The following is a 21,735-nucleotide window of genomic DNA, read 5'->3' on the forward strand; positions in this document are numbered from 1 at the left end:
TTTTGTTGATCTCAGACCTCAGTTTGATTAGTTGCCATCTACTCTTCTTGGGTGTGCTTACTTCTTTTTGTTCTAGAATTTTCAGGTGTACTATTAGGTTTTAAGTATGAGAGCTCTCTAATTTCTTTATGAAAGGTACTTAGTGCTCTGAACTTTCCTTTTAGCTCTGTTCTCATTGTGTCCCACAAGTTTGAGTAAGTTTTTTCATTCAATTTTGTTGAATTCTAGCAAATATTTAATTTCTCCCTTGACTCAGTGGTGATTCAAAAGAGTTGTTAAGTTTCCATGAATTTGTAGATTTTGTTGTTTTCATTGTTGTTGATACCCAGCTTTAATCCGTAGTGATCTGATAGGTACAGGGGGTTATTCCAATTTTCTTGTATCTGTTGAAACTTACTGTGTGACTGAGTATGTGGTCAGTTATGGAGAATATTCCATAAAGTGGTGAGCAGATGTTATATTCTTTCATTGTTTAGATGAGATGCTCTGTAGATATTGGTTAGGTCACTTTGAGTCATACTATCTGTTAGCTTCACAATTTCTTTGTTCAGGTTTTGTCTGGATGACCTTTCCATTGATGACAGTAGGGTATTAAGTCTTCTACAATTAATGTTTGAGGTTCAGTTTGTGATTTAAACTTCAGTAATGTTTCTTTTACACCTGTGAGTGCCCTTGAATTTGGGGCATAGACATTAAGAGTTACAGCAGCTTTTTGGTAGATTTATCCTTTGATGACTATGAATGCCCTTCTCCATCTCTTTTGATTAATTTTGGTTGGTCTAGTTTGTTAGATCAATATTAGGATAGCTACACTAGCTTGCTTCTTAGATCCATTTGCTTGGAAATTTTCTACAACCCTTTACTCTGATATAATGCCTATCTTCAGTGTTGAGGTACTTTTTTTTAATGTAACAGAAGGATGGATTATGTTTTTATTTTGGTTTCTTCTCTGGTCTTCTAGCCTAAGTGGCCAGAAGTTCTGGTGACTAGCAAGTCTTCAGGTCCTGTAGCATATCTCTGTTGGGGATTTTTCAGATATCAAGACCTCTTGGAATAGACTATGCAGTTCCAAATATCTGTGTTGCCTCTGGAGTTCTTGAAACCTGCTTGGTCTCTTGGATTCCTAGTCCAACATAGCATTTAGTACAGCACAAGTTTTCTGACAAGGTTGTGGGTTAGAATATGGACCTCAGTGGAGCAGTGCAGTTGGAGGCTATTGAGCCAGCTTTAGGGTGTGTTAGCTGGCTGTGAAAGTGTTTTATTTTGGGTCACTAGAACCAGCTTGGCCTCAGGTAAAGCTTTTGGAGTTGTGAGCTGAAATGTGGGGCCCAGTAGAATGGTGCAGTTTGGGGCTGTTGGGCAGGCTTTAGGAAGTGTTAGTGGTTGGTGTCTTACCTTGGATGTACATATAATATGATTATATATGTGCTCACATATTGTGGTGATATTTTATTTGTAGGTTAATAAATAAAGTTGCCTGGAGATCAGAGGTCAAATAGCCATTAAGCAGAAATCCAGCAGTGGTAGCACATGCCCTTAACCTGATCATGGCAGGCAGAGTCTCTGTGTGGTCAAGGACACAGCCAAGCATGGTGACATGAGCCTTTAATCCCAGGACCAACCATAGAGACCATGAGGTCTGTAAAGACAGGCAGTGATGAGGAAGTCATGTGGCTGAGCTTAGAGCCCTTGAGAAAGCAGAACAGAAAGGCAATAAAAACACAAGTTAGGCAGCAAAAAACTTTCTCTCTTTTGGGGAAGCTACTGCTGGTGGTAAGCTAAAGCTCGTCATGGCTATTGCTCTGATCTCTTTGGCTATTTCCTCTGTATTTAGGTTTATGTTTCTTATTTACTAAGACTGTTTAGAATTTCATCTACATTATGTAATGTATTATATAATTATATAGTATACATGGTTATATGTAATATATATGTGTCTATGTATGTATATGTTTATTTATACACTCAGTATATATACTGTGTATGTATGTATTGTATTTTGTGTGTATGATAACTCACCATATCAGGAAACAAATTTCTGGATAGTTTATCAAAATGTATTTACAGAAAAATATACTGCTATTTACAGACTGCCGAACAGTTTTGTTTTGATTCTGTTTTTTTGTTTAAGACTAATTTCTTATTAAAATGTTACAAGGATAATGTAATTATGAACACAGTTTATATGTCTATCTGCACAATCCTGTATACAAAAATACTAATAGAAGTAGAAGGGGAACTGGTGGGGAAGAATGGGGTATTACTAGCATGAAGATAAGTAGGGTAACTGGTTGAATATGTTTACATACATTGCATAAATGAATAAAATCACCCCAAATAAAAAACAGTGAAATATAATCACTAAAAAATTAACCAAAACTACAACTTTAAACTATCTGATAGATAAGATTACATCTTGAAATGCATATTTCCAAACATGATTGATAAAATGTTAATCCGGCATGTCAGCAAACAAGTTTATAAATGGAATCAATATGTTGGAGGACTTTAATGACATTTGGGATGTTTTTACCATGACACAGAGTCAAGTTCTAGTAATTCTAGTAAGAAAAATTAATGATCACATGACAGAGGCAATGAAGGCCTGCAGAAACTTTTAGCTACATTATACCCCTTAGTGACATCCAAAGCCAATGTATTTTCTCAGTATATGAAGTATTTTTCCTTCTATATATACTAAAATTTCCCCATATATTATTATTAACTATATAGAAATAATTAGTTCTGCTATACTAGATTCTTATTCCAGTTATGAGAATAGTATGTAGGTAGACCACAATGTATAATGCTACTGTGAGGTACAGTGTGATTACTTTAGCTCATAATGAGACAGTGCTTCAGATTGGGTGTTTGTCATACTAAAACTCATAATATCATGTGACTGGTAGAAATAAACCTGAATATTACTAAAGCAACATTTTATCTGAGGCTTTTCTTTTTTAGATAAAGTTTGCCTTTATATAGCTATCAGTTGCCTGAAATTTGCTTTATAGTCCAGGTTGACCTCAGACTTGGTACTTATGCTTCTGTCTCTTGGGTGATGAATTACATGTGAACATTACCACACCCAGGCTAAATATTTTACTAATAATATAAAATTGGATTCAATTGGGATTCAGGTGGTCAATGTTTGATGTTCACTGATAATTAAAAAAACAACGCTGATCAGAACTCAGTGATCATTTACATGTTTCATTTTCTGTCTGATATTATTTTCCAATTAAAGAAATTATATTTCTCCTAACAGGATAAAATTTGAAATGGAATATATGGACAAAATCATTTATATTTTCAGTATATGCTAAGGAATGTTTTAGATTTCCCATTGACAGGCTGTTCATTCTCTGTTACTGAAATAGGTAGAGGGAATTCAATATTAAATTGCAAATGTTTCTTTCAAAAATTTACTATAATATATGCTGTCTTAGGGATTCTATTGCTATGTAGAGACACTATGATGATGGCAACTCTTTTTTTTTCTTTTTTCTTTATTAAGAAATTTTCTACCGGCTCCACATACTATCCACAGATCACCCCTCCTCCCTCCTCCCATCCCCAGCCCTCTTTCCCAAGCCACCCCGCATCCCCATATCCCCCAAATCGAGGTCTCCCATGGGGAGTCAGCAGAGCCTAGCACACTGAGCCTAGGCAGGTCCAAGCCCCTTCCCACTGCACCAAGGCTGTGCAAGGTGTCACACCACAGGCACCGGATTCCAGAAGCCTGCCCATAGACCAGAGACAGATCTCGATCCCACTGCCTTGGTGCCCCCCAAACAGTTCGAGCCAAAAAACTGTTTTCCATATCCAGAGGGCCTAGTCCAGTCCCATGGGGGCTCCACAGCCACCAGTCCATAGTTCATGGGCTTCCACTAGTGTGGAACTGGTGGCTCTGTGATGACAGCTAGGTTATTTGCTAGGCTGGTCATGAGAGTAGACTGGCCCAGGCCCCCTCTAGACCACTGCCAGCAGACCAAGGTGGGGTCAACCTTGTGGATTCCTGAGAGCCTCCCCAGTACCCTGCCTCTTCCTATTCCCATGATGTCTTCATCTATCATGGTATTTTCCTCCCTGCCCTCCCACTCTGTCCCTGTTCCAGCTTGACCCTCCCATTTCCCTATGTTCTCATGCCCCATTCCTCACCCTCTGTCACCCCTGCCACCCCCAGTCCACTCAGGTAGATCTCATCCACTTCTCCTTCACAGGGTCATCCATGTGTCCTAGGGTCTTTCCCTGTTAGCAAGGCTCTCTGGAGTTGTGGGTTGCAGTCTGGCCATCCTTTCCCTCACATTTAGTATCCACTTATGAGTGAGTACAGGCTATGTTTGTCCTTCTGAGTGTGGGTTATCTCACTCATAATGATATTCTCTAGTTCCATCCATTTGCTTACAAATTTCATGATATCATTGTTTTTTACTCCTGAGTAGTACTTCATTTGTGTATATGTGCCATATTTTCTTTATCCATTCTTCAGTTGAATAGCATCTAGGTTGTTTCCAGGTTCTTGCTATTACAAATAATGCAGATATGAACATAGCTGAGCATGTGTCCTTGTGGTAAGATTGAGCATTCCTTGGGTATATGCCCAAGAGTGGTATAGCTGGGTCTTGAGGGAGGTTGATTCCCAATTTTCTAAGAAAGTGCCATGTTGATTTCCAAAGTGGCTGTACAAGTTTGCATTCCCACCAACAGTGTAGGAGTGTTCCCCTTCCTCCATATCCTCTCCAACATAAGCTGTCTTCAGTGTTTTTGATCTTAGCCTTTCTGACAGGTGCAAGATGGTATCTCAGAGTTGTTTTGAATTGCATTTCCCTGATGACTAAGGATGTTGAGAAGTTCCTTAAATGCCTTTCAGCCATTTGAGATTCTTCTGTTGAAAATTCTCTGTTAAGCTCTGTAGCCCAATTTTTAATTGGGTTGTTCAGTATTCTGATGTCTACCTTTTTGAGTTCTTTATATATTTTGGAGATCAGCCCTCTGTCAGATGTGGGGTTGGTGAAGATCTTTTCCCATTCTGTGGGCAGTCATTTGGTCTTATTGACCTTGTACTTTGCTCTACAAAAATTTCTCAGTTTCAAGAGGTCCCATTTATTAATTATCACTTTCAGTGTCTGTGCTACTGGTGTTATATTTAGGAAGAGGTCTCCCATGCCAATTCGTTCAAGACTACTTCCTACTTTCTCTTCTATCAAGTTCAGTGTAACTGGATTTATGTTGAGGTCTTTGGACTTGAGTTTTGTGCATGGCAACAGATATGGATCTATTTGCAGTCTTCTGCATGTTTTCATCCAGTTATGCCAGCACCATTTGTTGAAGATGCTTTCTGTTTTTCACGGTACAGTTTTGGCTTCTTTGTCAAAAATTATATGTTCATAGGTGTGTGGATTAATGTCAGGGTCTTCAATTCGATTCCATTGGTCCACATGTCGGTTTTTATGCCAGTACCAAGCTGTTTTTATTGCTATGGCTCTACAGTAGTGCTTGAGGTCAGGGATCATGATGCCTCCAGAGGTTGCTTTATTATACAAGATTCTTTTAGCTATCCTGGGTTTTTTGTTTTTCCATATAAAGTTAAGTATTGTTCTTTCCAAGTCTGTGAAGAATTGTGTTGGTATTTTGATGGGTATTGCATTGAATCTGTAAGATTTTTGGTAAGATTGCCATTTTTACTATGTTGATTCTACCTATCCATGAGCATGGGAGATCTTTCCATTTTCTGATATCTTCTTCAATTACTTTCCTCAGAGACTTAAAGTTCTTATCATACAGGTCTTTCACTTGCTTAGTTAGAGTTACCACAAGGTATTTTATATTATTTGGGGCTATTGTAAAGGGTGATGTTTCTCTGATTTCTTTCTCAGCCTCTTTTTCATTTGTATATGGGAGGGCTACTGATTTTTTTTTTGAGTTAATCTTGCATCCTGCCACCTTACTGAATGAGTTTATCAGCTGTAGGAGTTCCCTGGTAGAATTTTTGGAGTCACTTATGTATACTATCATATCGTCTGCAAATAATCAAAGTTTGACTTCTTCCTTTCCAATTTGTATCCCCTTGATGTCCTTTTGTTGTCTTATTGCTCTATCTAGAACTTCAAGTACTATATTGAATAAGTATGGGAGAGTGGACAGCGTTGTCTTGTTCCTGACTTTATTGGAATCATTTTTAGTTTCTCTCTATCTAATTTGATGTTGGCTGTCAGCTTGCTGTAAATTGCCTTCATTATGTTTAGGTATGTTCATTGTGTTCCTGATCTCTCTAGAACCTTTATCATGAAGGGGTATTGGATTTTGTCAAAGGCCTTTTCAGCATCCAATGAGATGATCATATTGTTTTTTTCTTTTAGTTTGTTTATATGGAGTATTACATTGAAGGACTTTCGTATGTTGAACCGTCCTTGCATCCCTGGGATGAAGCCTACTTGGTCATGGTGGATAATTTTTTTTGATATTTTCCTGGATTCGGTTAGCCAGTATTTTATTAAGTGTTTTTGCATCAATGTTCATGAGGAAGATTGGTCTGTAATTCTCTTTCTTTGCTGCATCTTTGTGTGGTTTGGGTATCAGGGTAACTGTAGCCTCATAACAAGAATTTGGTAATGTTTCTTCTGTTTCTATGGTGTGGAACAATTTGAAGAGTATTGGTATTAGCTCTTCTTTGAAAATCTGGTAGAATTCTGCACTGAAACCATCTGGTCCTTTTAGTTGGGGGACTTTTAATGACCGTTTCTATTTCCTTAGGGGTTATTGGTCTATTTAAATAGTTTATTTGGTCTTGATTTAACTTTGGTATGGGCTACCTATCCAGAAAATCATCCATTTCTTTCATATTTTCCAATTTTGTGGAGTACAGGTTTTTGAAGTATGACCTGATGATTCTCTGGATTTCCTCATTGTCTGTTGTTATGTCTCCCTTTTCATTTCTGATTTTGTTAATTTGGATGCTCTCTCTCTCTGCTTTTTGGTTAATTTGGATAAAGTCTTATATATCCTGTTAATTTTCTCAAAGAACCAACTCTTTGTTCCATTGATTCTTTGCATTGTTCTCTTTGTTTCTATTTTATTGATTTCAGCCCTCAATTTGATTATTTCCTGGAGTCTGTTTCTCCTGGGTGAGTTTACTTCTTCTTGTTCTAGAACTTTCAGTCATGCTGTTAAGTCACTAGTGTGAGATTTCTCCAACTTCTTTATTTGGGCATTTAGAGCTATGAATTTCCCTCTTAGCACTGCTTTCATGGTGTCCCATAAGTTTGGGGATGTTGTACATTCCTTTTCAATGAATTATAGGAAATCTTTAATTTCTTTCTTTATTTCTTCCTTGACCCAATGGTGATTCAATTGGGCATTATTCAGTTTCCATGAGATTGTAGGCTTTCTGTAATTTTTGTTGTTGTTGAAATCTAACTTTAAGCCATAGTGGTCTGATAAGATATAGGAGGTTATTTCATTTTTTTTGTATCTGTTGAGATTTGCTTTGTGACCAAGCATGTGGTCAATTTTGGAGAAGGTTCCATGGGGTGCTGAAAAGAAGGTATATTCTTTTGTGTTAGGGTAGAATATTATGTAGATGTCTATTAAGTCTATTTGAGTCATAATGTCTATTATTTCCCTTATTTCTCTGTTAAGTTCCTGTCTGGCAGACCTGTCCATTGTTGAGAGTGTGGTGTTGAAGTCTCCTACTACCAGTGTATGGGGTTTGATGTGTGATTTAAGCTTTAGTAATGTTTGTTTTACGAATGTCGGTGCCCTTGTATTTGGGGCATAAATGTTCAGAATTGAGACTTCATCTTGTCAGATTTTCCCTGTGATAAATATGTAGTGTCCTTCCCGATCTCTTTTGATTGATTTTAGTTTGAAGTCTATTTTATTAGATATTAGGATAGCTATACCAGCTTGCTTCTTAAATCCATTTGATTGGAAAGTCTTTTCCCAGCCTGTTATTCTGAGGTGGTGTCTGGCTTTGAAGTTGAGGTATGTTTCTTGTATGCAGCAAATGGATGGATCTTGTTTTCATATCCATTCTGTTATCCTGTGTCTTTTTATAGGTGAATTGGGACCATTGATATTGATGGATATTAATGACCAGTTATTGTTAATTCCTATTATTTTTTGGTGGTAGTGTTGTATGTTCCCCTTCTTTGGTATTTGTTTGTGTGGGACTATCTATTGCCTGTGTTTTCATGGGTGTATCTAACTTTCTTAAGTTGGAATTTTTCCTTCCAGTGCTTTCTGTAGGGCTGGATTTGTGGAGAGATATTGTTTAAATCTGGTTTTATTATGGAATATTTTGTTTATTCCATCTATGCTGATTGAGAGTTTTGCTGAGTATAGTAGTCTGGTTTGACATCCATGGTCTCTTAGTATCTTCATAACATCTGTCCAGGAACTTCTGGCTTTTAGAGTCTCCATTGAGAAGTCAGGTATTCTAATGGGTTTACCTTTGTATGTTATTTGGCCTTTTCCCTTCATATCTCTTAATATTTTTTCTTTATTCTGTATGTTTAGTGGTTTGGTTATTATGTGGTGAGGGGATTTTTTTTGGATTCAGTCTATTTGGTGTTCTGTATCCTTCTTGTATTTTTATAGGCATTTCCTTCTTTAGGTTGGGAAAGAGTTCTATGATTTTGTTGAATATATTTTCTGTGCCTTTGAGTTGGTATTCTTCTCCTTCTATTATCCCTATTATTCTTAGGTTTGGTCTTTTCATGGTGTCCCAAATTTCCTGGACATTTTGGGTCAGGACTTTTTTGGCTTTTGTAGTGAGTAGCCATTCCAGCTTTGATCTGGAAGTTCCAACCCCCATTGAGACTTTGGCAACTGTCACGCCTACAAGGCAGGGCCAAGGGAGGCACCTGGAGACCCGAGATCTGGATCGGCCAGCACTCTCTCTGTTCCGGGACTCTGGACGGTGGAGGTGGGCCAAGCAGAGCTCCAGAGAACACCGCTGGACTGCGATACACCTTCCCCAGACCCCACGACCTACCTATCCCTTAATTTGTAAGTTATGCCATTAAATAAATCTCCTTTTAACTACATGGAGTGGCCTTAATAATTTTACCAATAGCTTTAGTGTTTTCTTTAACTGATGAATCTATTTCTTCTACTGTATCTTCAACACCAGAGATCCTCTCTTCCATCTCTTGCATTCTGCTGGCTATACTTGCATCTGTATTTCCTGTTTGTTTACTCAGATTTTTCAGTTCCAGCATTACCTCAGTTTGTGTCTTCTTTATTGACTCCATTTAAGTTTTGAAATCTTGAACTGTTTCCCTCAGTTGTTTAATTGCTTTCTCTTGGCTTTCAAGGGATTTACTGATTTCTTCCCATTTTTTGTTTGACTTTCCCTTGATTTCTTTAAGGGGATTTTTCATTTCATCTTTTAAGATCTCTAATACCTTCTTAAAGTAATTTTCATGGTAGATATCTTCTGTTTCTTCTGTGTTGGGATATTCAGGTCTTGCTGATGTAGGTTCTGATGGAGTCATATTGGTTTTTATGTTGTTGATTGTATTTTTGCACTGGCATCTACCCATCTCTTTCTCCACTTGGTGCAAGCAGTGTCCATGTCTGAGGGAGCCTCTCTTGGTCTGATTGATACTCTTGATCCAGTGGGAGCTCTTGGTCTAGTCGATGCTGATGGACTTTTTGTCTTAGGGAGTAGCTCTTAGTCCAACTGGCGCTAGTGGGCTCTGTTTTAGGGAGAAGCTGCAGTCTTAGCATGTGGTAGATGGTGGCAGTCTGACTTGCCTTCAGGAGGTCTGCGTGCCAACTGGTCTCTTAGTCCACTTGGGTGCTGGAAGGCTCTGTCTCACAGAACAGTTGCAGTCTCAGAAGGTGGGTGGGATTGGGGGAGGTGGGGCTTGGGTTACAGGGTCTGATGGGAGATGGTGGTAGTCTGACCTGTGTGCAGGAGGTCTGCCTGCCAACTGGTCTGAACCTGGAACTGCAATGGGTGGGGGTGTAGGGGTGCAGGGTTGTGCCCCTGGGCCCAGAGCCTAGGGGCTTTGGTATTTGGGTATGAGGATAAAGACTCACCTCTTAGTCCAGTCAGGTGCTGGTAGGCTGTGTCTCAGAGAACAGTTTCAGTCTTAGAGCGATGGCAACTCTTAAAAGGAAAATATTTAATTATTTGGGGTGGCTTTCATTTCTAGAGGTTTAGTCCATTATCATCATGGTGTGACATAGTAACATGTAAACAGACATAATGCTGGAGGAGGAGCTGAGAATCCTACACCTTGACCCACAGGTAAAAAGAAGTGACATGTGACACTTGTATCTTGAGCATGGAAGACCTCAAAGCCCAGCCCCACAATGACACAGTTCTAGTTCTTCCATACTTACTCCAACAAGGCCACACTTCCTAATAGTGCCACCAGTTATGAGCTTACATTCAAACTACCACATATGCTTAGTTCATAATATGTTTTTTATTTACTTTCTCCTATTACACTTATACTATAATGACTAAACTGTGGGATCATATTGTAATTTTCTGTTGTCATCCTAGGAACAGCACATCAATTAGTTAGCCATTACCAAATTTTGGTCCCTAGAAATATACATAGAATTCAGGTGGTGGTGGCTCAAGCCTTTAATTTCAGTATTCGGAAGGCAGAGCCATGCAAATCTCTGTGAGTTCAAGGCCAGCCTGTTCTACAGAGCGAGATCCAGGACAGGCACCAAAACTACATAGAGAAACCCTGTCTTGAAAAATCAAAAGAAAAAAAAAAGAAACATATATATAAGTCACATAATATAGATCAAAATTGTATTGTACTTATGTATTTAGGAAAATATATGCATATGCATATATGCATGGAACAAAAATTAATGAAAAAGGAGGCCATGAGCATTCTCAAAAAGTGGTGCTCAGATTATTTCATAGAGGGGTAGATCTGTGAAACTTGTTTCATTTTTTTTTTCCAGCTGGACATTTTATTTATTTAATTATTTTTGTTCATTTTACATACCAACCACAGATCCCTCTCTCATCCCTCTCCCTGCTCACCCCCCACATTCCCACCCCTTCATCCTTTCCTCCAACAGGGTAAGTTCTCCAATGGTCCAACAGCTAAGCCTACTACATTCAATTGAGGCAGGTCCAAACCCTTCTCTGGTTTATCAGGGATGATATTCTTAAATTTCACTTTTTATTTTATTGACCTATAGATCTGGAGTCCTGTAGCAGATCTAATAATACAATTTAAAAATGTAGAGAAATATTTCTGACAGAAAGTAGTAGTTTGTGCTCTTCAGGTTTTGGACACCTCAAATTTCTGTTTTATGTAGTTATCATTAGACTACATTAAATTTTACCCTACAGAATTTTAGTACCTGAAGTCCAAATGTTATACATCTTTAATGCTTTTCAAAATTGTCCAGGAATGATGGCTTTGCAATTAAGAGCACTGGTTGACCTATCAGAGGACCCAGGTTTTATTTCCAACATGGTGGCTCACAACCTTCTGTAACTCCAGTCTCAGGAGATCTAATTCTTTCTTCCGATCCCCCTGGGCATTACCTGCATGTGGTGCACAGACATAAACACAGACAAAGGACACATGCATGTAAAATAAATGCAAATTTAAAAAGAATTTTAAAATTAATAAGTATCTCTTCTCTTAAAATACTTTTTAGCATTCATGCAAAAGTAGTAGATTCATTTATTTGTATATATTTTGTTTCTTTGCCATTTGAGATCAGTCTGTCTTGTTTACATCCAGAGTACTATTATTTCTTTCTTCTGTCTGTCTGTCTGTCTGTCTCTGTAGCTCTAGTTGAATTGGTATGCAGTATACATCCTAGGATAGTCTTAAACTCTCAACTAATCTGTTGCTGTAGACTCCCAGTGCTATAAGCATTTTCCACCATGTTAAGCTGTTCATGCAAGCACTTAAAAAAATTATCTTTATTTTTACTAATTTTCTTCTACTAACCTGTATTTTACTTATCCTTTATGACATTAATAAAAATAACTCTCTTGGTGTCAGATATATATTTTTAAGCATTGATTTTACACATATAGATGCATTGGTAGCTTATAGTATACTTTAGTTACAAAGTAAAGTACACTAAGTTGCAAAGTATAAATTTTACACTCTGATAGTAGTTATTAAACATTGTATTAGAACCACCCTAAAGTATCACAGGCATAATTATTTTCTTAAACAATCTAGACTACTAGTGACAGTTTTACTAATTAATACACTGGATATCACCCTTGTGAGCATATGGATTTGTCAAATAGACACTTATTAGTAAAACTGACACAGATGAAGGGGGTATTCTAACTTAAATTCAGAGATTTTCCTGCTTGTTTGTATAACAAAGTTCTCAGCCTGTACCTATAGGGCTGTAAATTCTGGCTGGTTCTGACGGTGTACTGCCATAACTTCTCCCATTTAGTTATTGCTGAAGAACTATCCTTCATTATAATTTGCTGAACATTCAGCACATTGAGCTCAACATTAGCTAGAAGCTATTCAAGCTTGAAAGAGATGTAATAACTTATCTGTGTGAACATTAATAATCATTTCTATTAATACATTTTTACATGTGCCAAACAAGTTAGATAATGCTTTAATTGGTACCTAGAATGCAAGTTATGATGGAGTTATATGAATTTCACTACCTTAAAATCCCTCAGTAGACTTAAAGAAAATATAAAATTGCTACATATAGCAATTTGTTTAAGACATTTCACAGTATGACAAAAGAAAAGTGGATGATCTGTAGCCCAGTGGAAGAGTAAGTATTGAGCGAATGCATACCATACACCAAGTTTTGTTTCCAATTAGCAGAACAAAACAAAACAAAGTAACAAAAGCTAAAATATTTATAATAGTTAATTTTGACTTATTACTCTTTTAACATCTTAACTTTAACAACATAATATACATATTAAAATTTTCTATAATAATATTGTACATAAAAATTTATAAACTAGAATTTTTATATTCTATTATATTAAATCTTGTATAGGATGTAGTTTCTTTCAATTTCAGTTAATTTTCTTGGTGGGAAGCATGGTGGCACACAGGCTGACATGGTAGCTGAGAATTCTTCATCTGGATCTGCAGGCATTAGGAGGAGAGAGACATTTGAGCATTTGAAATCTCAAAGCCACCTGCAGTGACACATTTCCTTCCAGAAGGCTACAACTCCTAATCCTTGTCAAGTAGTGCCACTCCCCAGTGACCAAGCATTCATTTAAATCTATGAGCCTATTGGGCTCATTCTTAATCAAACAACCATATCATATAAGACCAAGCAAAGCAAAAAATCTACCAAAAAGACATTAAAAGGAATTTTCCTTAAGATATAAAGGATTATAACATATTAATGGCACATTTTCTATGTAACATTTTATTGGAAGCTTAAAAACAGTTCAAAAATGCAAGATAGAAAAAAAATGAAAATTTAGTTATTTAAGTAGATAGCTGTAGAATTGATATCATATATGACTGACAAAACTGTAAGTTTGAAAACAACCACATGGGATGGTGAGATTAGCAAAATATACAGACACAGCTATGAAAAGTAAAATGTCCTCAATATACCAATAAAAACATAGAAAGCGGCCGGGCGGTGGTGGCGCACGCCTTTAATCCCAGCACTCGGGAGGCAGAGCCAGGCGGATCTCTGTGAGTTCGAGGCCAGCCTGGGCTACCAAGTGAGTCCCAGGAAAGGCGCAAAGCTGCACAGAGAAAGCCTGTCTCGAAAAACCAAAAAAAAAAAAAAAAAAAAAAAAAAAATAGAAAGCAAAATATTTTAAAAAATCCTCAAAAGTAAAAATAAATCCTGAGATATACATATTATATATATATATATATATATATATATATATGGTGGAACCCATTTTTGTGAGAAAATTATGAAACAAGAGAATGATGTCAGGAAATGTGCTGTGCTCTTCTTTTTTGTGGTTTACAGGCTGAGCAGGACTATTGATCACTTTTCTCCCTTGGCAGCTTTTATAACTCCTATTGATACTATGAAAGTTACATCTCAGCAAGGAAGCTTTGAGTCATTTCAATTGCTTCATTGAGTCAGCTCAATTACTTCAAGTCCTGTGTCCACAGTATATGGTGTCATTAGTAAAAGGACTTATTCTTAACTTCAGGGATATACCAACACATAAGTATAGCTCTCATCCCTCAAAAAAGAAAAAAAATGTTTATTTTTTTGAGTAAACATAAACCATTACAGAAACCACAAGTGGTCAAAAGCAGAGAACTGACAATGGTATACTCAACCACAAGTGATATCTCCAGAATGCAACCCCTACATCTGTCACTTAGGAAATATTATGGAAGAGGAGCAGGAAAGATTGTAGGTATGGAGGAACAAAATATCTACTGCAAGACTGAGGCTTTTATATATAATAGTGAATGAGGAGAAATGATGTAAATATAGTTATATCCCTGAAATCTTAATAATATGGTTGCTCAAATAAAGCCTGAACAATGACAATAGATGACATGACAACTGATCACACAAGGTCCCACCCCTAGATGAAATGTTACAAGAAATTAGTGCCAACCGTAACAGGGAAATTCAGTTTTCTCCAAGAATGAGCTCATAATCGAGTATCCAGGAACTGAGTGGTGAACCCTGAGAACAAAATTAAATGGGCTTAGTGGGTTTTATTTATAAATTTAATTATATATTATGGTGATATTTTATTTGTACTGAAATATGATTTTATTTGTATGTTAATAAATAAAGTTGCCTGGGGGTCAGCAAGCCATAGTAGAAGCTGGGTGGTGGTGATGCATGTCTTTCATCCCAGCTCTTGGGAGGCAGAGCTAGGTGGATCTCTGTGTGTTCAAGGCAGCATGGAGACACACGCCTTTAATCTCAATACCAACCATAGAAGACCTGGAGGTCTGTACATAAGGACAGTGACGAGGTGGTCATGTGGTTGGGTTTACAACCAATGAGAAGGCAGAACAGAAAGTCTCTATAAAGATAAACACACAGGAAGTAGCTCTCTTGGCTGAAGAGGATAGCTGCAGCAGTGAACGGTAAGGCTGTTAGCTCTGACCTCTTGGGCTTTCATCTTTGCATTGGCTCTGTGTTTCTTATTTAATAAGACAGTTACTTCTACATTTGGCACCCAACGTGGCAAGAATCCATTAAAAACTGCTTGGCTTGGCTTGGTGGCAGGTCTGGTTTCCCACCTGGGTGGCCCGGCTCCCTAGCTCGGGCCCAGGTTGACTTAGGTCTCAGGCCCGACTGACCGTAGCCCCAAGAGGTTACCCACAGCTGGAGCTACTTGCTTACTTACTACAAACTCAGGCCTGCCCTGCTGAACAGGACCCCTGCCTGTAAAACCAATGCACTTGGTCAGAGCTTAAGGAAGCCGGAGCCCAGGCTTGACTTGACTCAAGCGGGAACATGTGGCTGGATTTAAGCTTTTAGCCAGAACTTGTGGCTATGCTTCCTTGTGCTCTCTCTCTCTTTCTCTCTCTCTCTCTCTGGAGTCACACCTTGGACACTAGGTGGCTGTTTTGAAATTCCCTCAGATTTCTACTGTTCTACACAGACTTGGTAAGTCAATTAACATATCAGATATTTTAAAGGAAACTATTTAAAAGAGAATTTGTTTTTCACACTAAAAAAATGGGTTTTATGTGTACATTGGAAGAAAATTGGGCTTTGTTTGAAATTTTAGACAGTCTGACAATGGAACAACTATATGAGAAGATTAATGTTGATCAAATTATGCACTTTATTACTTTTCTTATTCTCATTTTACTATTTAAAAAGATAGTCAATTTAAGTGCCAGGATAAAAGTTTTAGAAAAACCTGTTAAACCTGTTAAAATGAATTATGGAGAAATTCAAATTCAGACAGAAGAAATTAACAATGAAGTTGTTTCAAGATTGGATCATAAGGTTACAGAAAGAAAGCCTGTTTTCACACAATCACCCTTAATTTATCTGGTAACCACACAGCAGCTACCTGATCAAGTGAATACACAAAATATTTGGGCCCCAACTGAAATGTTAGATTTATGAAGGTTTAAGGAGGCAATAGTATCTTATGGCATGCATTCCCCATATGTAAAGCAAATATTAAACACCTGGTCAACTTATAATAGGATTATACCACAGGACTGGTGGGAGCTGGCACAGGCTGTTCTGGAACCTGGACAACAGCTCCAGTGGCAAATGTGGTTCAAGGAGGAGGCTAAAAATATAGAAAAACAATGGAGGGATAAAGGAATACAAGTCTTCCAGGATCAGCTTGTTGGAGAAGGCCAATATGCTGCAGTACAAACACAATGTTTATATGATATCCAAACCTTAATTCTATGTTGAATGGCAGCCTTGAATGCATGGGACAGAGTTGAGGAACCAGGAAAGAAAACTGAGTCATTTACAAAGGTTATACAGGGCCAAAAGAATCTTTCACAGATTTTTTACAAGGACTGGCTTCAGCAGTAAAGAGAATGGTCTTGAATTCAGAAGCCAGTCAGATAATAATCAAATCTTTGGCTTTTGAGAATGCAAATGCAGCATACAAGAGAATACTCAGGCCATTAAAGACAAGATCTGCACCTTTGGAAGATTGGATTAGAGACGCAATTAATGTTAAGGCTCATGAACATGATGATATGTGGATAGGAGAAGCAATTTCAAGAGATTTGAGAAATGTCAGATGTTTTGGATGTGGAAAGTAAGGACATTTGAAAAGGGACTGTAAACAGGTCATTCCTAGAAACAATGTTTCTTCAAGGAACAATGGCAACAGAATGCCCCTTCTTTCTGGAGTATGCATGCAGGCCAGAAGAGGGCATCAGACCTCATTACAGATCATTGTGAGCCATCCTGTGGCTGCTGCGAATTGAATTCAAGACCTCTAGAAGAGCAGTCACTGTTCTTAACCTCTGAGCCATCTAGGTTGGCGTTATTTATAACAGGTTTACAAACTTATTATAACCAATCAAAAAATACAACTAAATCAAAAGTTTAGAACTACTTTTAAAATATTCAATGACTATAATATTCATAATATGTGGTAGTGTCTTATGAAGAAGTCATTGAATGTCTAATTTAAGTGTTCTCTCTGATTAAGCCATTTCAAGGTTTGACACATACTCTGCTGCATCAGGGTTTGTATCTATGTCTTATTGTCCTTTGACAGAAATTATTTAGTTCATTCATTTTTTTGGAAAATAAAACATTGTTTAAAATATTTCACAGTATGTGCTTTCAATTCTCTTATAAAACATGTTTGAGCAAATACTCAATATATGCTCTATTTTCTATCTCACAGTTATTTCAAGTATGAAAAATAACTAACTTTACTGAAGTTATATATAGCTTTTGCCAACAGTCCAAACTATCATAGATACTGTGGGTGGCCACAACATTATCTGAAAAACAATCCGAGTAATATATGCTATTTTAGTTTTAGTTTATTGTACAATTCAGGGAATTAATGCTAATTTTAAGACTCAAGAATAGAATTTTCATCTGCATCCCTTATTTAAAAACTGAGCTATCAAGGCTGGGGAGATGACTAAGTTGATTAAGTGCTTGTTGTACAAATTTGAGAAATAAAGACAAATCCACAGAATTCATATGAATGTCATGTGGATATGGCAGCCTGCTGGTAATTACATCCTGCAGAGATCTCCAGGAACAAGCTAAATTAGCCTATATGGAGAGCTCTGGGTTCAATTCAGAGTCCCTACTTCAGTGAATAAGGTAAAGAATAGTTAAGAAAGTCTCCCAATTTTCACCTTATGCCTCCATTTGCACAGATGCTCTTGAACACAAATATATGTGTATACTTAAACACATGCATCCCCACCATAGTCAAACATATAGACACAAACTTACAGACACAAGCATACAGAAACTCACATACACACATAACCACCACATGGATATGCACACATATTATGTTTCAGACAAACATATGTATAATCACACACACATATGAATATATACATACACTCACATATACGCACACAAACCAAGAAACCTGAGCTGCTTTTATATTAGCTACTGCCCTTATGCATTTCTTGTTTGAAAGATCCTTTGAGATTGTCAGGGTGGAAACTGCATAAGTATCTAGTCTTATTAATAACAGTTATCATTTAATTAATGTTGCTTATTTTTTAGAATGTTAACTAAATGAGAACCTAAGGATATGTCATTTGAGAATATGACCTAAAACACAAGGAATTGATAAATAAAATGGACTTCTATTCATTAACACTAGGAACTATACTGCAACTGAAATATTTTACATACAAAAATTATAAATGTTTGTGTTTAAAACTTTTAAAAACACTCATTTAAAGGTTTTCCAAGATGCTTGGAAATACTGTATTTTTGTATAACTATAGATTTTTACTGATGTACATTTGAAATTTGGTTGGGTGCTATTTTTCTGTATCTGTTCACCTAGTCTCCAATTACTTTTCATATACTGTTCCCTGTGGCTTTTCATTTTCTTCCAATTGAACCTAAAAATGTCTCAGCATGGGAGACTGCTGCTTATTTGTAGGTTGAGCTATTTTCTCTAAAAAAAGCAGTTTTTATTGTGTTTGGTGTATAGTGTCTATGAACCTGATATGTTTCACTAAGAAAATGATGAATGAGAAACTATTAACTTGTGTTATGATTTTACATGTGGAGTATCATGTCTTAACTCATTCATCTAAATTTAAATACTTAAACGCCAGGCTTAATTAAAAATATGTATAAGCCCTAAAGCACTCAGAGTGGAATTACACTTGAGGTTAATTTAATACCACTGAATCTTCTTTGAATTCAGAATATTTTACTTAGAGTTAATATTCTTCCTTTCAATGGCTATGTAAACAGTGCTGTATTTAAAATTCTTTAACTCATTGTGAAGCTCCTTGGGCACACAGCCTTCTCCACATGCTTGTGGCTCCAATGCCAAGGCTTGTCACATTCAAGGTATTTGTTTGAAAACACACAGGACTGGTAAGACAGCACAGTAGTTAAAGGATCTTTCTGCACTATCAGAGGACTGGAGTTTGGTACACAGAACCCATTTGGCAGTTTCTAATGCCGTAACACTTCATCTCCAGGGGATCCAAAGTCAATCTCCAGACTCCATGAACCCTCTTACACACACACATGCACATATGCTCACACTGCACATGAGTAATAACATAAAGCTAATTTAGGGACTGGGGAGATGGCTGATCAGTTTAGAACACTGGCTGCTCTTGCAGAGCTCTTAGCTTTGATACCTAGCATTCACAGGGCAACTCACAAACATCTGTAACTATAGTTGCAGAAGAAGTGACACTGTCTTTCACCTCTATGATTACCAGGCACCCATAGACCCCACAGATGTACATGGATGAAAAACACTCATACATGTAAATTTTTTTTAAAATTCCTAAAAATTACCCATGTACCCACACTTATTCACTTATTGCACACATATACAGAACTGAGACCTGAGTTTATGTTGACAACAGACTCTTATTGAAATATTTAAAAAGAATTTAGAGGTAAAGGGTGAACAAAGCACTGATCAGAAGAAAATCATTTAGCTAATAATGCTGAAAGGATTTCATAGCAACAAATGTTGCTAACATTAAAGTTCATGTTTCATGGTGACAAAGTTTATCAGTTTTAATCAGTTTAGGTGTTAAATGTAACATGGTTCAAATCAGCTAGTAAAGTGAGCACTCAAGAATGACAGCTCCAGTAACAAATTGCTCACATTCATGCTATTATCAATATATACATGCAGTTAAACAATCCTTTTCTACACTATGAATATGTATCACTCTCATTGACTTATAAATGCTGATTGGCCAAGTGCCAGGCAAAAAGTATAGGCCAGGTGATCAAACTGAGGATCCAGGGAAAAAGAAGTGTGGAGTCAGAGAGAGTCAAAGGAGCCACAGAAGGAAATTAGGAGCCACAGAGGTCAGAAGCCACAGAAATCATAATCCACAGGGGTCAGGATCCACAGAGGTCAAGAGGCACAGAGGAACCTGGTCAGAGAGTCAGGAGCCACGGAGATAACAAGACATACTAGAGGACAAGTAAAGACACAGGCCACATGTAAGAGATTAGATAAGAAATATAGGTTAGCTTAAAATGTAAGAGCTAGTTAGTAATAAGCCTGAACTATTGGCCGATGATTTACAATTACTATAAGCCTCTGTGTGGTAATTTGGAAGCAGCTTCCAGTATGGGAAAATTCCGTCTACAAATAAAATTTTCCTTTAAATGCATTTTAATTGTGTTGTGTTTCCTATGCAAAAATAAATATAATAAATAGTAAAAACAGAATAACCAGGGTAGCCTCTTGCAAACATGAACAATTCACTGTTGCTTCTTTCACCTTAAAATATATCATGGAATACACACTATAACTCACTCTGAGTTCTTTGTCTCTCAATCCTATCTGCCACTAAAAAGAGCTACAACTCATTGAAAAGTGGATTATTCCAGTCATTATACTCATTGCATCTATATTTATGAGGTAAATACAAATGACTTCAACATGTATGATTCTAATTTGGGAAATATTTATAAGATACCATTAGTATTATATATATATTTATTAGTATTTAGACATATAAGATAAAGAGATTAATTAACTTCTTTAATTCCAATATGACAATAAAAATATTTATCAGTTAAATATGGTAAAAATGAATGTCATCTTGTGTTGTTTTATAAATCAAAGAATAATTGCCTAGAAGCGCTTCTTCATACATTAAAACTGCAAATACCTTTATTTTTATTTTTTTGTCAAAAACAAATCAATTTTGTGATCAGTAGAATAGTTTGAGTCCTCCCATTTCAAATATATTAATTGAAATCATATTATTGAAGCTTTTTTTAGGAAGTACAAGAAATCATAAAGTTAGAATTTTATCTTTTTCTTTCTTTTCTTTTAATAAAAAAATTTAATTAGGCTATGGTTTAAGAGGGTTAGAGTCCATGAGGATCACATTAAACAATGGGGCAGGAACAGCTGACAGCTTACTAATGGAGTCAGAATCAGAAGACATGATGCATACTGGAAATAGCATTTAAAACCTCAGCAAATGACAGACCTCCAAAAGTCAATATCTAATAATCCTTCCCTGAAAGTTCCATCAACTAAAGACTAAGATTTCAAACATAGGAAGCTGTGATAGGGGTCAAACTTTTAATATTTTTTTTCTTAATATGTTCAGTTTCATTTCTTGGTAGTTCTCATGAGCCAATTTTTCTGAGTGTCCTAGTAATAGACAGGAATAGCCCAAATCCCACATCATTTCTCACAGTCATTCCTTTATCTTTTACTATAATATCAAAATGATTATCTTAAACCAAAAAAAAAAAAAAAAAAAGCCGGGCGGTGGTGGCACACGCCTTTAATCCTAGCACTTGGGAGACAGAGACAGGCGGATCTCTGTGAGTTTGAGGCCAGCCTGGTCTCCAAAGCGAGTTCCAGGAAAGGCGCAAAGCTACACAGGGAAACCCTGTCTCGAAAAAAACCAAAAAAAACCAAATGATTATCTTTATCCTCTTTTTACAATTAATATATGCTTACTAATTTTTCATTCATAAAACAATTTTCAACAGAATGTGAAATAGATCTTAAGTCAAAGGTTTTCTATCTTTAAGTGCACCTTTTCTCTCTGAAAGACATAATTATGGATTGTGATAGGGATATTGATTAATATTCCTGTGGTTAATACTGTATAATGTGTA

Source organism: Peromyscus californicus, unplaced genomic scaffold, assembly GCF_007827085.1.
Source record: "Peromyscus californicus insignis strain IS unplaced genomic scaffold, ASM782708v3 Scaffold_14__1_contigs__length_90479793_seg_1, whole genome shotgun sequence".
Lineage (NCBI taxonomy): Eukaryota > Metazoa > Chordata > Mammalia > Rodentia > Cricetidae > Peromyscus > Peromyscus californicus.